Genomic DNA, 12,645 nt, shown 5'->3' with positions numbered 1-12,645 from the left:
GTTTCCAAGCTTTGGATTGTGTGTGTGTATGTTTTTTTTAAGGAAAACTAGGTAACTAGCACTTTTCAAGCACACTACATCAATGAGCTCAATGCCACTCATGAATCAGCAAAATGAAGTCAACTGGGCCAAATGGGCAGCGGAACTGTGATGCAATTGTTAACGCTTCTGACTATGGATCATAAGATTCTAGGTTTGGCTCCTGGTTGTCTCGGTTAGATTGTTTTTTTTTGTTCTCCCTGACTCTCACGACGTTACAAACCTTCTTTCCCTTGGATCCATCAGCTCTGTGTATTAGGATCATGCAAATGAAGTACTGTGCCTTCGATAGCTCAGCTGGTAGAGGGTCACAGATGACCATACTGTAGATGATACGTTGGTCATCCTTAGGTCGCTGGTTCATTTCCGGCTCGAAGGAGTGTGTTTTCTTTTAGGCACTACTTGCCTTGCCCTCTACCTCGCTTATTCTTTACCTTGTGTAAGAGATGCCTGCTTTGAATCGACAAAAACACATTCCCTGACCGGGAATCGAACCCAGGCTGCGGCGGTGAAAGCGCCGAATCCTAGCCACTAGACCACCAGGGAAGGGCTTAAGTTGACCTGCCCATGAGAGCATCCATGGATGCCATGTAAAATATGTTGATGGGCAAGATTGTGTTTTCTGCCTTCAGAAAAGAAGGTCTTTCATTTGTCCTAAAAACATGCTGTGCCCAGCCCCATTTAAGGGTCAAACTCACAACCTACAGATTAAAAGACTGATGTTCTATCTAACTGTGCGTACAAGGTCAGTTTTTTTTTGTCAAATTTCAATACTGCCAAGCGGTCTAAGGCGTCCGTTCGAATCGCACTTCTGACAAGTTTTTCCACTACAATCATACTGGAACCTTTGCTTGAGCCACTGAGCTCTGAAAATGGAAGTGTTTATGGTTGTTTCCAAGCTTTGGTTTGTGTGTGTGTGTGTGTGTGTGTGTGTGTGTGTGTGTGTGTTTTTTTTTAAGGATAACTAGCTAACTAGCATTTTTCAAGCACACTACATCAATGAGCTCAATGCCACTCTTGAATCAGCAAAATGAAGTCAACTGGGACAAATGGGCAGTGGAACTGTGACGCAATTGTTAACGCTTCTGACTATGGATCATAAGATTCTAGGTTTGGCTCCTGGTTGTCTCGGTTAGACTGTCTTTTTTTGTTCTCCTGACTGATGTAAAATATGTTGAAGCGCAAGTTTGTTTTTCATTTGTCCTAAAAACATGCTGTGCCCAGCCCCATTTAAGGGTCAAACTCACAACCTACAGATTAAAAGACTGATGTTCTATCTAACTGTGCGTACAAGGTCAGTTTTTTTTTGTCAAATTTCAATACTGCCAAGCGGTCTAAGGCGTCCATTCGAATCGCACTTCTGACAAGTTTTTCCACTACAATCATACTGGAAACTTTGCTTGAGCCACTGAGCTCTGAAAATGGAAGTGTTTATGGTTGTTTCCAAGCTTTGGTTTGTGTGTGTGTATGTTTTTTTTAAGGAAAACTAGGTAACTAGCACTTTTCAAGCACACTACATCAATGAGCTCAATGCCACTCTTGAATCAGCAAAATGAAGTCAACTGGGCCAAATGGGCAGCGGAACTGTGATGCAATTGTTAACGCTTCTGACTATGGATCATAAGATTCTAGGTTTGGCTCCTGGTTGTCTCGGTTAGACTGTCTTTTTTTGTTCTCCCTGACTGATGTAAAATATGTTGAAGCGCAAGTTTGTTTTTCATTTGTCCTAAAAACATGCTGTGCCAAGCCCCATTTAAGGGTCAAACTCACAACCTACAGATTAAAAGACTGATGTTCTATCTAACTGTGCGTACAAGGTCAGTTTTATTTTGTCAAATTTCAAGACTGCCAAGCGGTCTAAGGCGTCCGATCGAATTGCACGTCTGACAAGTTTTTCCTCTACAATCATACTGGAACCTTTGCTTGAGCCACTGAGCTCTGAAAATGGAAGTGTTTATGGTTGTTTCCAAGCTTTGGTTTGTGTGTGTGTGTGTATGTTTGTTTTTAAGGATAACTAGGTAACAAGCACTTTTCAAGCACACTACATCAATGAGCTCAATGCCACTCTTGAATCAGCAAAATGAAGTCAACTGGGCCAAATGGGCAGTGGTACTGTGACGCAATTGTTAACGCTTCTGACTATGGATCATAAGATTCTAGGTTTGGCTCCTGGTTGTCTCGGTTAGACTGTCTTTTTTTGTTCTCCCTGACTGATGTAAAATATGTTGAAGCGCAAGTTTGTTTTTCATTTGTCCTAAAAACATGCTGTGCCAAGCCCCATTTAAGGGTCAAACTCACAACCTACAGATTAAAAGACTGATGTTCTATCTAACTGTGCGTACAAGGTCAGTTTTATTTTGTCAAATTTCAAGACTGCCAAGCGGTCTAAGGCGTCCGATCGAATTGCACGTCTGACAAGTTTTTCCTCTACAATCATACTGGAACCTTTGCTTGAGCCACTGAGCTCTGAAAATGGAAGTGTTTATGGTTGTTTCCAAGCTTTGGTTTGTGTGTGTGTGTGTATGTTTGTTTTTAAGGATAACTAGGTAACAAGCACTTTTCAAGCACACTACATCAATGAGCTCAATGCCACTCTTGAATCAGCAAAATGAAGTCAACTGGGCCAAATGGGCAGTGGTACTGTGACGCAATTGTTAACGCTTCTGACTATGGATCATAAGATTCTAGGTTTGGCTCCTGGTTGTCTCGGTTAGACTGTCTTTTTTTGTTCTCCCTGACTGATGTAAAATATGTTGAAGCGCAAGTTTGTTTTTCATTTGTCCTAAAAACATGCTGTGCCCAGCCCCATTTAAGGGTCAAACTCACAACCTACAGATTAAAAGACTGATGTTCTATCTAACTGTGCGTACAAGGTCAGTTTTATTTTGTCAAATTTCAAGACTGCAATGCGGTCTAAGGCGTCCGTTCGAATCGTACTTCTGACAAGTTTTTCCACTACAATCATACTGGAACCTTTGCTTGAGCCACTGAGCTCTGAAAATGGAAGTGTTTATGGTTGTTTCCAAGCTTTGGTTTGTGTGTGTGTATGTTTGTTTTCAAGGATAACTAGGTAACTAGCACTTTTCAAGCACACTACATCAATGAGCTCAATGCCACTCTTGAATCAGCAAAATGATGTCATCTGGGCCAAATGGGCAGTGGAACTGTGATGTAATTGTTAACGCTTCTGACTATGGATCATAAGATTCTAGTTTTGGCTCCTGGTTGTCTCGGTTAGACTGTCTTTTTTGTTCTCCCTGACTCTCACACGTTACAAACCTACTTTCCCTTGGATCCATCAGCTCTGTGTATTAGGATCATGCAATCTAAGTACTGTGCCTTCGATAGCTCAGCTGGTAGAGTGGAGGACTGTAGATGATACATTTGCCATCCTGAGGTTGCTGGTTCAGTTGCGGCTTGAAGGAGTGTGTTTTGTTTTAGGCACTACTTGCCTTGCCCTCTATCTCGCTTATTCTTTACCTTGGGTAAGAGATGCCTGCTTTGGATCGACAAAAACACATTCCCTGACCGGGAATCGAACCCGGGCCGCGGCGGTGAGAGTGCCAAATCCTAGCCACTAGACCACCAGGGAAGGGCTTGTGTTGACCTGCCCATGAGAGCATCCGTGGATGCCATGTAAAATATGTTGAAGCGCAAGATTGTGTTTTCTGCCTTCAGAAAGAGAAGGTCTTTCCTTTGTCCTAAAAACATGCTGTGCCCAGCCCCATTTAAGGGTCAAACTCACAACCTACAGATTAAAAGACTGATGTTCTATATAACTATGTGTACAAGGTCAGTTTTATTTTGTCAAATTTCAAGACTGCCAAGCGGTCTAAGGCGTCCGATCAATCGCATTTCTGACAAGTTTTCCACTACAATCATACTGGAACCTTTGCTTGAGCCACTGAGCTCTGAAAATGGAAGTGTTTATGGTTGTTTCCAAGTTTGTGTGTGTGTGTGTGTGTATGTTTTTTTAAGGAAAACTAGGTAACTAGCACTTTTCAAGCACACTACATCAATGAGCTCAATGCCACTCTTGAATCAGCAAAATGAAGTCAACTGGGCCAAATGGGCAGCGGAACTGTGACGCAATTGTTAACGCTTCTGACTATGGATCATAAGATTCTAGGTTTGGCTCCTGGTTGTCTCGGTTACACTGTCTTTTTTTGTTCTCCCTGACTCTCACACGTTACAAACCTACTTTCCCTTGGATCCATCAGCTCTGTGTATTAGGATCATGCAATCTAAGTACAGTGCCTTCGATAGCTCAGCTGGTAGAGTGGAGGACTGTAGATGATACATTTGCCATCCTGAGGTTTCTGGTTCAGTTGCGGCTTGAAGGAGTGTGTTTTGTTTTAGGCACTACTTGCCTTGCCCTCTATCTCGCTTATTCTTTACCTTGTGTAAGAGATGCCTGCTTTGGATCGACAAAAACACATTCCCTGACCGGGAACTGAACCCAGGCCGCGGCGGTGAGAGCGCCAAATCCTAGCCACTAGACCACCAGGGAAGGGCTTGTGTTGACCTGCCCATGAGAGTATCCGTGGATGCCATGTAAAATATGTTGAAGCGCAAGATTGTGTTTTCTGCCTTCAGAAAGAGAAGGTCTTTCCTTTGTCCTAAAAACATGCTGTGCCAAGCCCCATTTAAGGGTCAAACTCACAACCTACAGATTAAAAGACTGATGTTCTATCTAACTGTGCGTACAAGTTCAGTTTTATTTTGTCAAATTTCAAGACTGCCAAGCAGTCTAAGGCGTCCGTTCGAATCGCACTTCTGACAAGTTTTTCCACTACAATCATACTGGAACCTTTGCTTGAACCACTGAGCTCTGAAAATGGAAGTGTTTATGGTTGTTTCCAAGCTTTGGTTTGTGTGTGTGTATGTTTGTTTTCAAGGATAACTAGGTAACTAGCACTTTTCAAGCACACTACATCAATGAGCTCAATGCCACTCTTGAATCAGCAAAATGATGTCATCTGGGCCAAATGGGCAGTGGAACTGTGATGTAATTGTTAACGCTTCTGACTATGGATCATAAGATTCTAGTTTTGGCTCCTGGTTGTCTCGGTTAGACTGTCTTTTTTTGTTCTCCCTGACTCTCACACGTTACAAACCTACTTTCCCTTGGATCCATCAGCTCTGTGTATTAGGATCATGCAATCTAAGTACTGTGCCTTCGATAGCTCAGCTGGTAGAGTGGAGGACTGTAGATGATACATTTGCCATCCTGAGGTTGCTGGTTCAGTTGCGGCTTGAAGGAGTGTGTTTTGTTTTAGGCACTACTTGCCTTGCCCTCTATCTCGCTTATTCTTTACCTTGTGTAAGAGATGCCTGCTTTGGATCGACAAAAACACATTCCCTGACCGGGATTCGAACCCGAGCCGTGGCGGTGAGAGCGCCAAATCCTAGCCACTAGACCACCAGGGAAGGGCTTGTGTTGACCTGCCCATGAGAGTATCCGTGGATGCCATGTAAAATATGTTGAAGCGCAAGATTGTGTTTTCTGCCTTCAGAAAAGAAGGTCTTTCATTTGTCCTAAAAACATGCTGTGCCCAGCCCCATTTAAGGGTCAAACTCACAACCTACAGATTAAAAGACTGATGTTCTATATAACTGTGTGTACAAGGTCAGTTTTATTTTGTCAAATTTCAAGACTGCCAAGCGGTCTAAGGCGTCCGATCGAATCGCACTTCTGACAAGTTTTTCCACTACAATCATACTGGAACCTTTGCTTGAGCCACTGAGCTCTGAAAATGGAAGTGTTTATGGTTGTTTCCAAGCTTTGGTTTGTGTGTGTGTGTGTGTGTGTGTGTGTGTGTGTGTGTGTGTGTGTGTGTTTAAGGATAACTAGCTAACTAGCACTTTTCAAGCACACTACATCAATGAGCTCAATGCCACTCTTGAATCAGCAAAATGAAGTCAACTGGGCCAAACGGGCAGCAGAACTGTGACGCAATTGTTAACGCTTCTGACTATGGATCATAAGATTCTAGGTTTGGCTCCTGGTTGTCTCGGTTAGACTGTCTTTTTTTGTTCTCCCTGACTGATGTAAATTATGTTGAAGCGCAAGTTTGTTTTTCATTTGTCCTAAAAACATGCTGTGCCAATCCCCATTTAAGGGTCAAACTCACAACCTACAGATTAAAAGACTGATGTTCTATCTAACTGTGCGTACAAGTTCAGTTTTATTTTGTCAAATTTCAAGACTGCCAAGCAGTCTAAGGCGTCCGTTCGAATCGCACTTCTGACAAGTTTTTCCACTACAATCATACTGGAACCTTTGCTTGAACCACTGAGCTCTGAAAATGGAAGTGTTTATGGTTGTTTCCAAGCTTTGGTTTGTGTGTGTGTATGTTTGTTTTCAAGGATAACTAGGTAACTAGCACTTTTCAAGCACACTACATCAATGAGCTCAATGCCACTCTTGAATCAGCAAAATGATGTCATCTGGGCCAAATGGGCAGTGGAACTGTGATGTAATTGTTAACGCTTCTGACTATGGATCATAAGATTCTAGTTTTGGCTCCTGGTTGTCTCGGTTAGACTGTCTTTTTTGTTCTCCCTGACTCTCACACGTTACAAACCTACTTTCCCTTGGATCCATCAGCTCTGTGTATTAGGATCATGCAATCTAAGTACTGTGCCTTCGATAGCTCAGCTGGTAGAGTGGAGGACTGTAGATGATACATTTGCCATCCTGAGGTTGCTGGTTCAGTTGCGGCTTGAAGGAGTGTGTTTTGTTTTAGGCACTACTTGCCTTGCCCTCTATCTCGCTTATTCTTTACCTTGGGTAAGAGATGCCTGCTTTGGATCGACAAAAACACATTCCCTGACCGGGAATCGAACCCGGGCCGCGGCGGTGAGAGTGCCAAATCCTAGCCACTAGACCACCAGGGAAGGGCTTGTGTTGACCTGCCCATGAGAGTATCCGTGGATGCCATGTAAAATATGTTGAAGCGCAAGATTGTGTTTTCTGCCTTCAGAAAGAGAAGGTCTTTCATTTGTCCTAAAAACATGCTGTGCCCAGCCCCATTTAAGGGTCAAACTCACAACCTACAGATTAAAAGACTGATGTTCTATATAACTGTGTGTACAAGGTCAGTTTTATTTTGTCAAATTTCAAGACTGCTAAGCGGTCTAAGGCGTCCGATCGAATCGCACTTCTGACAAGTTTTTCCACTACAATCATACTGGAACCTTTGCTTGAGCCACTGAGCTCTGAAAATGGAAGTGTTTATGGTTGTTTCCAAGCTTTGGTTTGTGTGTGTGTGTGTGTGTGTGTGTGTGTGTGTGTGTGTGTGTGTGTGTGTGTGTGTGTGTGTGTGTGTGTGTGTTTAAGGATAACTAGCTAACTAGCACTTTTCAAGCACACTACATCAATGAGCTCAATGCCACTCTTGAATCAGCAAAATGAAGTCAACTGGGCCAAACGGGCAGCAGAACTGTGACGCAATTGTTAACGCTTCTGACTATGGATCATAAGATTCTAGGTTTGGCTCCTGGTTGTCTCGGTTAGACTGTCTTTTTTTGTTCTCCCTGACTGATGTAAAATATGTTGAAGCGCAAGTTTGTTTTTCATTTGTCCTAAAAACATGCTGTGCCAAGCCCCATTTAAGGGTCAAACTCACAACCTACAGATTAAAAGACTGATGTTCTATCTAACTGTGTGTACAAGGTCAGTTTTATTTTGTCAAATTTCAAGACTGCCAAGCGGTCTAAGGCGTCTGATCGAATCGCATTTCTGACAAGTTTTCCACTACAATCATACTGGAACCTTTGCTTGAGCCACTGAGCACTGAAAATGGAAGTGTTTATGGTTGTTTCCAAGCTTTGGTTTGTGTGTGTATGTTTTTTTTAAGGAAATCAAGGTATCTAGCACTTTTCAAGCACACTACATCAATGAGCTCAATGCCACTCTTAAATCAGCAAAATGAAGTCAACTGGGCCAAATGGGCAGCGGAACTGTGACGCAATTGTTAACGCTTCTGACTATGGATCATAAGATTCTAGGTTTGGCTCCTGGTTGTCTCGGTTAGATTGTCTTTTTTTGTTCTCCCTGACTCTCACGGCGTTACAAACCTTCTTTCCCTTGGATCCAAATTTCAAGACTGCCAAGCGGTCTAAGGCGTCCTATCGAATCGCACTTCTGACAAGTTTTTCCACTACAATCATACTGGAACCTTTGCTTGAGCCACTGAGCTCTGAAAATGGAACTGTTTATGGTTGTTTCCAAGTTTGTGTGTGTGTGTGTTCATGTTTTTTTTTAAGGAAAACTAGGTAACTAGCACTTTTCAAGCACACTACATCATTGAGCTCAATGCCACTCTTGAATCAGCAAAATGAAGTCAACTGGGCCAAATGGGCAGCGGAACTGTGACACAATTGTTAACGCTTCTGACTATGGATCATAAGATTCTAGGTTTGGCTCCTGGTTGTCTCGGTTAGATTGTCTTTTTTTGTTCTCCCTGACTCTCACGGCGTTACAAACCTTCTTTCCCTTGGATCCATCAGCTCTGTGTATTAGGATCATGCAAAGGAAGTACTGTGCCTTCGATAGCTCAGCTGGTAGAGCGAAGGACTGTAGATGATACTTTGGCCATCCTTAGGTCGCTGGTTCAATTTCTGCTCGAAGGAGCGTGTTTTCTTTTAGGCAGTACTTGCCTTGCCCTCTATCTCGCTTATTCTTTACCTTGTGTAAGGGATGCCTGCTTTGGATCGACAAAAACACATTCCCTGACCGGGAATCGAACCCGGGCTGTGGCGGTGAAAGCGCCGAATCCTAGCCACTAGACCACCAGGGAAGGGCTTGTGTTGACCTGCCCATGAGAGCATCCGTGGATGCCATGTAAAATATGTTGAAGCGCAAGATTGTGTTTTCTGCCTTCAGAAAAGAAGGTCTTTCATTTGTCCTAAAAACATGCTGTGCCCAGCCCCATTTAAGGGTCAAACTCACAACATACAGATTAAAAGACTGATGTTCTATCTAACTGTGCGTACAAGGTCAGTTTTATTTTGTCAAATTTCAAGACTGCCAAGCGGTCTAAGGCGTCCGTTCGAATCGCACTTCTGACAAGTTTTTCCACTACAATCATACTGGAACCTTTGCTTGAGCCACTGAGCTCTGAAAATGGAAGTGTTTATGGTTGTTTCCAAGCTTTGGTTTGTGTGTGTGTATGTTTGTTTTCAAGGATAACTAGGTAACTAGCACGTTTCAAGCACACTACATCAATGAGCTCAGTGCCACTCTTGAATCAGCAAAATGAAGTCAACTGGGCCAAATGGGCAGTGGAACTGTGACGCAATTGTTAACGCTTCTGACTATGGATCATAAGATTCTAGGTTTGGCTCCTGGTTGTCTCGAATAGACTGTCTTTTTTTGTTCTCCGTGACTGATGTAAAATATGTTGAAGCGCAAGTTTGTTTTTCATTTGTCCTAAAAACATGCTGTGCCCAGCCCCATTTAAGGGTCAAACTCACAACCTACAGATTAAAAGACTGATGTTCTATCTAACTGTGCGTACAAGGTCAGTTTTATTTTGTCAAATTTCAAGACTGCCAAGCGGTCTAAGGCGTCCGTTCGAATCGCACTTCTGACAAGTTTTTCCACTACAATCATACTGGAACCTTTGCTTGAGCCACTGAGCTCTGAAAATGGAAGTGTTTATGGTTGTTTCCAAGCTTTGGTTTGTGTGTGTGTATGTTTGTTTTCAAGGATAACTAGGTAACTAGCACTTTTCAAGCACACTATATCAATGAGCTCAATGCCACTCTTGAATCAGCAAAATGATGTCATCTGGGCCAAATGGGCAGTGGAACTGTGATGTAATTGTTAACGCTTCTGACTATGGATCATAAGATTCTAGGTTTGGCTCCTGGTTGTCTCGGTTAGACTGTCTTTTTTTGTTCTCCCTGACTCTCACACGTTACAAACCTACTTTCCCTTGGATCCATCAGCTCTGTGTATTAGGATCATGCAATCTAAGTACTGTGCCTTCGATAGCTCAGCTGGTAGAGCGGAGGACTGTAGATGATACATTTGCCATCCTGTGGTCGCTGGTTCAATTGCGGCTCGAAGAAGTGTGTTTTGTTTTAGGCACTGCTTGCCTTGCCCTCTATCTCGCTTATTCTTTACCTTGTGTAAGGGATGCCTGCTTTGGATCGACTAAAACACATTCCCTGACCGGGAATCGAACCCGGGCCGCGGCGGTGAAAGCGCCGAATCCTAGCCACTAGACCACCAGGGAAGGGCTTGTGGTGACCTGCCCATGAGAGCATCCGTGGATGCCATGTAAAATATGTTGAAGCGCAAGATTGTGTTTTCTGCCTTCAGAAAAGAAGGTCTTTCATTTGTCCTAAAAACATGCTGTGCCCAGCCCCATTTAAGGGTCAAACTCACAACCTACAGATTAAAAGACTGATGTTCTATCTAACTGTGCGTACAAGGTCAGTTTTATTTTGTCAAATTTCAAGACTGCCAAGCGGTCTAAAGCGTCCGTTCGAATCGCACTTCTGACAAGTTTTTCCACTACAATCATACTGGAACCTTTGCTTGAGCCACTGAGCTCTGAAAATGGAAGTGTTTATGGTTGTTTCCAAGCTTTGGTTTGTGTGTGTGTATGTTTGTTTTCAAGGATAACTAGGTAACTAGCACGTTTCAAGCACACTACATCAATGAGCTCAGTGCCACTCTTGAATCAGCAAAATGAAGTCAACTGGGCCAAATGGGCAGTGGAACTGTGACGCAATTGTTAACGCTTCTGACTATGGATCATAAGATTCTAGGTTTGGCTCCTGGTTGTCTCGAATAGACTGTCTTTTTTTGTTCTCCGTGACTGATGTAAAATATGTTGAAGCGCAAGTTTGTTTTTCATTTGTCCTAAAAACATGCTGTGCCCAGCCCCATTTAAGGGTCAAACTCACAACCTACAGATTAAAAGACTGATGTTCTATCTAACTGTGCGTACAAGGTCAGTTTTATTTTGTCAAATTTCAAGAGTGCCAAGCGGTCTAAGGCGTCCGTTCGAATCACACTTCTGACAAGTTTTTCCACTACAATCATACTGGAACATTTGCTTGAGCCACTGAGCTCTGAAAATGAAAGAGTTTATGGTTGTTTCCAAGCTTTGGTTTGTGTGTGTGTATGTTTGTTTTTAAGGATAACTAGGTAACTAGCACTTTTCAAGCACACTACATCAATGAGCTCAATGCCACTCTTGAATCAGCAAAATGAAGTCAACTGGGCCAAATGGGCAGTGGAACTGTGACGCAATTGTTAACGCTTCTGACTATGGATCATAAGATTCTAGGTTTGGCTCCTGGTTGTCTCGGTTAGACTGTCTCTTTTTGTTCTCCCTGACTGATGTAAAATATGTTGAAGCGCAAGTTTGTTTTTCATTTGTCCTAAAAACATGCTGTGCCCAGCCCCATTTAAGGGTCAAACTCACAACCTACAGATTAAATGACTGATGTTCTATCTAACTGTGCGTACAAGGTCAGTTTTTTTTTCTCAAATTTCAAGACTGCCAAGCGGTCTAAGGCGTCCGTTCGAATCGCACTTCTGACAAGTTTTTCCACTACAATCATACTGGAACCTTTGCTTGAGCCACTAAGCTCTGAAAATGGAAGTGTTTATGGTTGTTTCCAAGCTTTGGTTTGTGTGTGTATGTGTGTGTGTGTGTGTGTGGGGTTTTTTTTTTTAAGGATAACTAGCTAACTAGCACTTTTCAAGCACACTACATCAATGAGCTCAATGCCACTCTTGAATCAGCAAAATGAAGTCAACTGGGCCAAATGGGCAGCGGAACTGTGACGCAATTGTTAACGCTTCTGACTATGGATCATAAGATTCTAGGTTTGGCTCCTGGGGGCTGTTCCATAAAAGCCGCTTAGAAAAGCGGGGATTAAAGTCCAAAACCTGACTTAAATGAGCCGAGCTAAACATCCGCGCTTAAATTGGTTCCATAACAGAAAGTTGAGGATCATGTGATCTTACTAATTTGATTCAGGTTTAAATAGTCTAGATAATTGCGCGTGCACGCCATTGTTTAAAAGTCCTGAAAAGTCGAGCATGGGTCAATCGATTTACTGTGGGCTACCATGGCAACAAAAGGAAAAGATAGAGCAGCTATTGGAAACATATGAAGAATTTAAAGATGCAATCACCAAAAAAGGCAATACAGCGGCAATAAATAAAGCAAGAGAGAAAGGTTGGCAGGAAATTGCTGATCGTCTCAATGCGTAAGTAGGTGTAAACTATTTAAAATACTTTATCAACATTGAATGTGTGTCACAATACATTGCAAAGTTTGTGTGTGAATAACAGTAACGTTAATTGCTTTCACGCAGCAGCAACTTAAGTGAAGGAAAAAGAACCTGGCAACAGGTGAAAATAAAATATAAAAATATAGTTCAGAATGGTAAGTAAATCTAATGGTATGTACATATTTAATCAATGCCAGCTTTAAGTTACAACTATTCAGGGTTTTTTTTATTATTTTTTTTAATTGCAGTGACCAAAAAGAAGACTGAGGTTGCTGGCACTGGGGGAGGGCCACCACCAGCCAGCTTCACTCCTGCAGAGGAGCTGGCTTTGGAAATTAATAA

General features: G+C 42.6%; 6 non-coding genes across 6 annotated transcripts; all 6 read right to left on the bottom strand.

The window, feature by feature from the left end:
• Positions 1–513: 513 nt before the first annotated feature.
• trnae-uuc (transfer RNA glutamic acid (anticodon UUC)) lies at positions 514–585 on the bottom strand. Its single transcript has one exon. It is a non-coding gene; the product is annotated as a tRNA-Glu (tRNA).
• A 2,974-nt stretch (positions 586–3,559) lies between these two features.
• trnae-cuc (transfer RNA glutamic acid (anticodon CUC)) lies at positions 3,560–3,631 on the bottom strand. Its single transcript has one exon. It is a non-coding gene; the product is annotated as a tRNA-Glu (tRNA).
• Positions 3,632–5,397: 1,766 nt separating this feature from the next.
• trnae-cuc (transfer RNA glutamic acid (anticodon CUC)) lies at positions 5,398–5,469 on the bottom strand. Its single transcript has one exon. It is a non-coding gene; the product is annotated as a tRNA-Glu (tRNA).
• Positions 5,470–6,867: 1,398 nt separating this feature from the next.
• Positions 6,868–6,939, bottom strand: trnae-cuc (transfer RNA glutamic acid (anticodon CUC)). The gene has a single exon. It is a non-coding gene; the product is annotated as a tRNA-Glu (tRNA).
• A 1,832-nt stretch (positions 6,940–8,771) lies between these two features.
• On the bottom strand, positions 8,772–8,843 carry trnae-uuc (transfer RNA glutamic acid (anticodon UUC)). The gene has a single exon. It is a non-coding gene; the product is annotated as a tRNA-Glu (tRNA).
• A 1,371-nt stretch (positions 8,844–10,214) lies between these two features.
• On the bottom strand, positions 10,215–10,286 carry trnae-uuc (transfer RNA glutamic acid (anticodon UUC)). The gene has a single exon. It is a non-coding gene; the product is annotated as a tRNA-Glu (tRNA).
• Positions 10,287–12,645: the final 2,359 nt, after the last annotated feature.

Source organism: Xyrauchen texanus, chromosome 29 (genome assembly GCF_025860055.1).
Source record: "Xyrauchen texanus isolate HMW12.3.18 chromosome 29, RBS_HiC_50CHRs, whole genome shotgun sequence".
Lineage (NCBI taxonomy): Eukaryota > Metazoa > Chordata > Actinopteri > Cypriniformes > Catostomidae > Xyrauchen > Xyrauchen texanus.
This window is presented reverse-complemented; position numbering and strand designations above follow the sequence as displayed.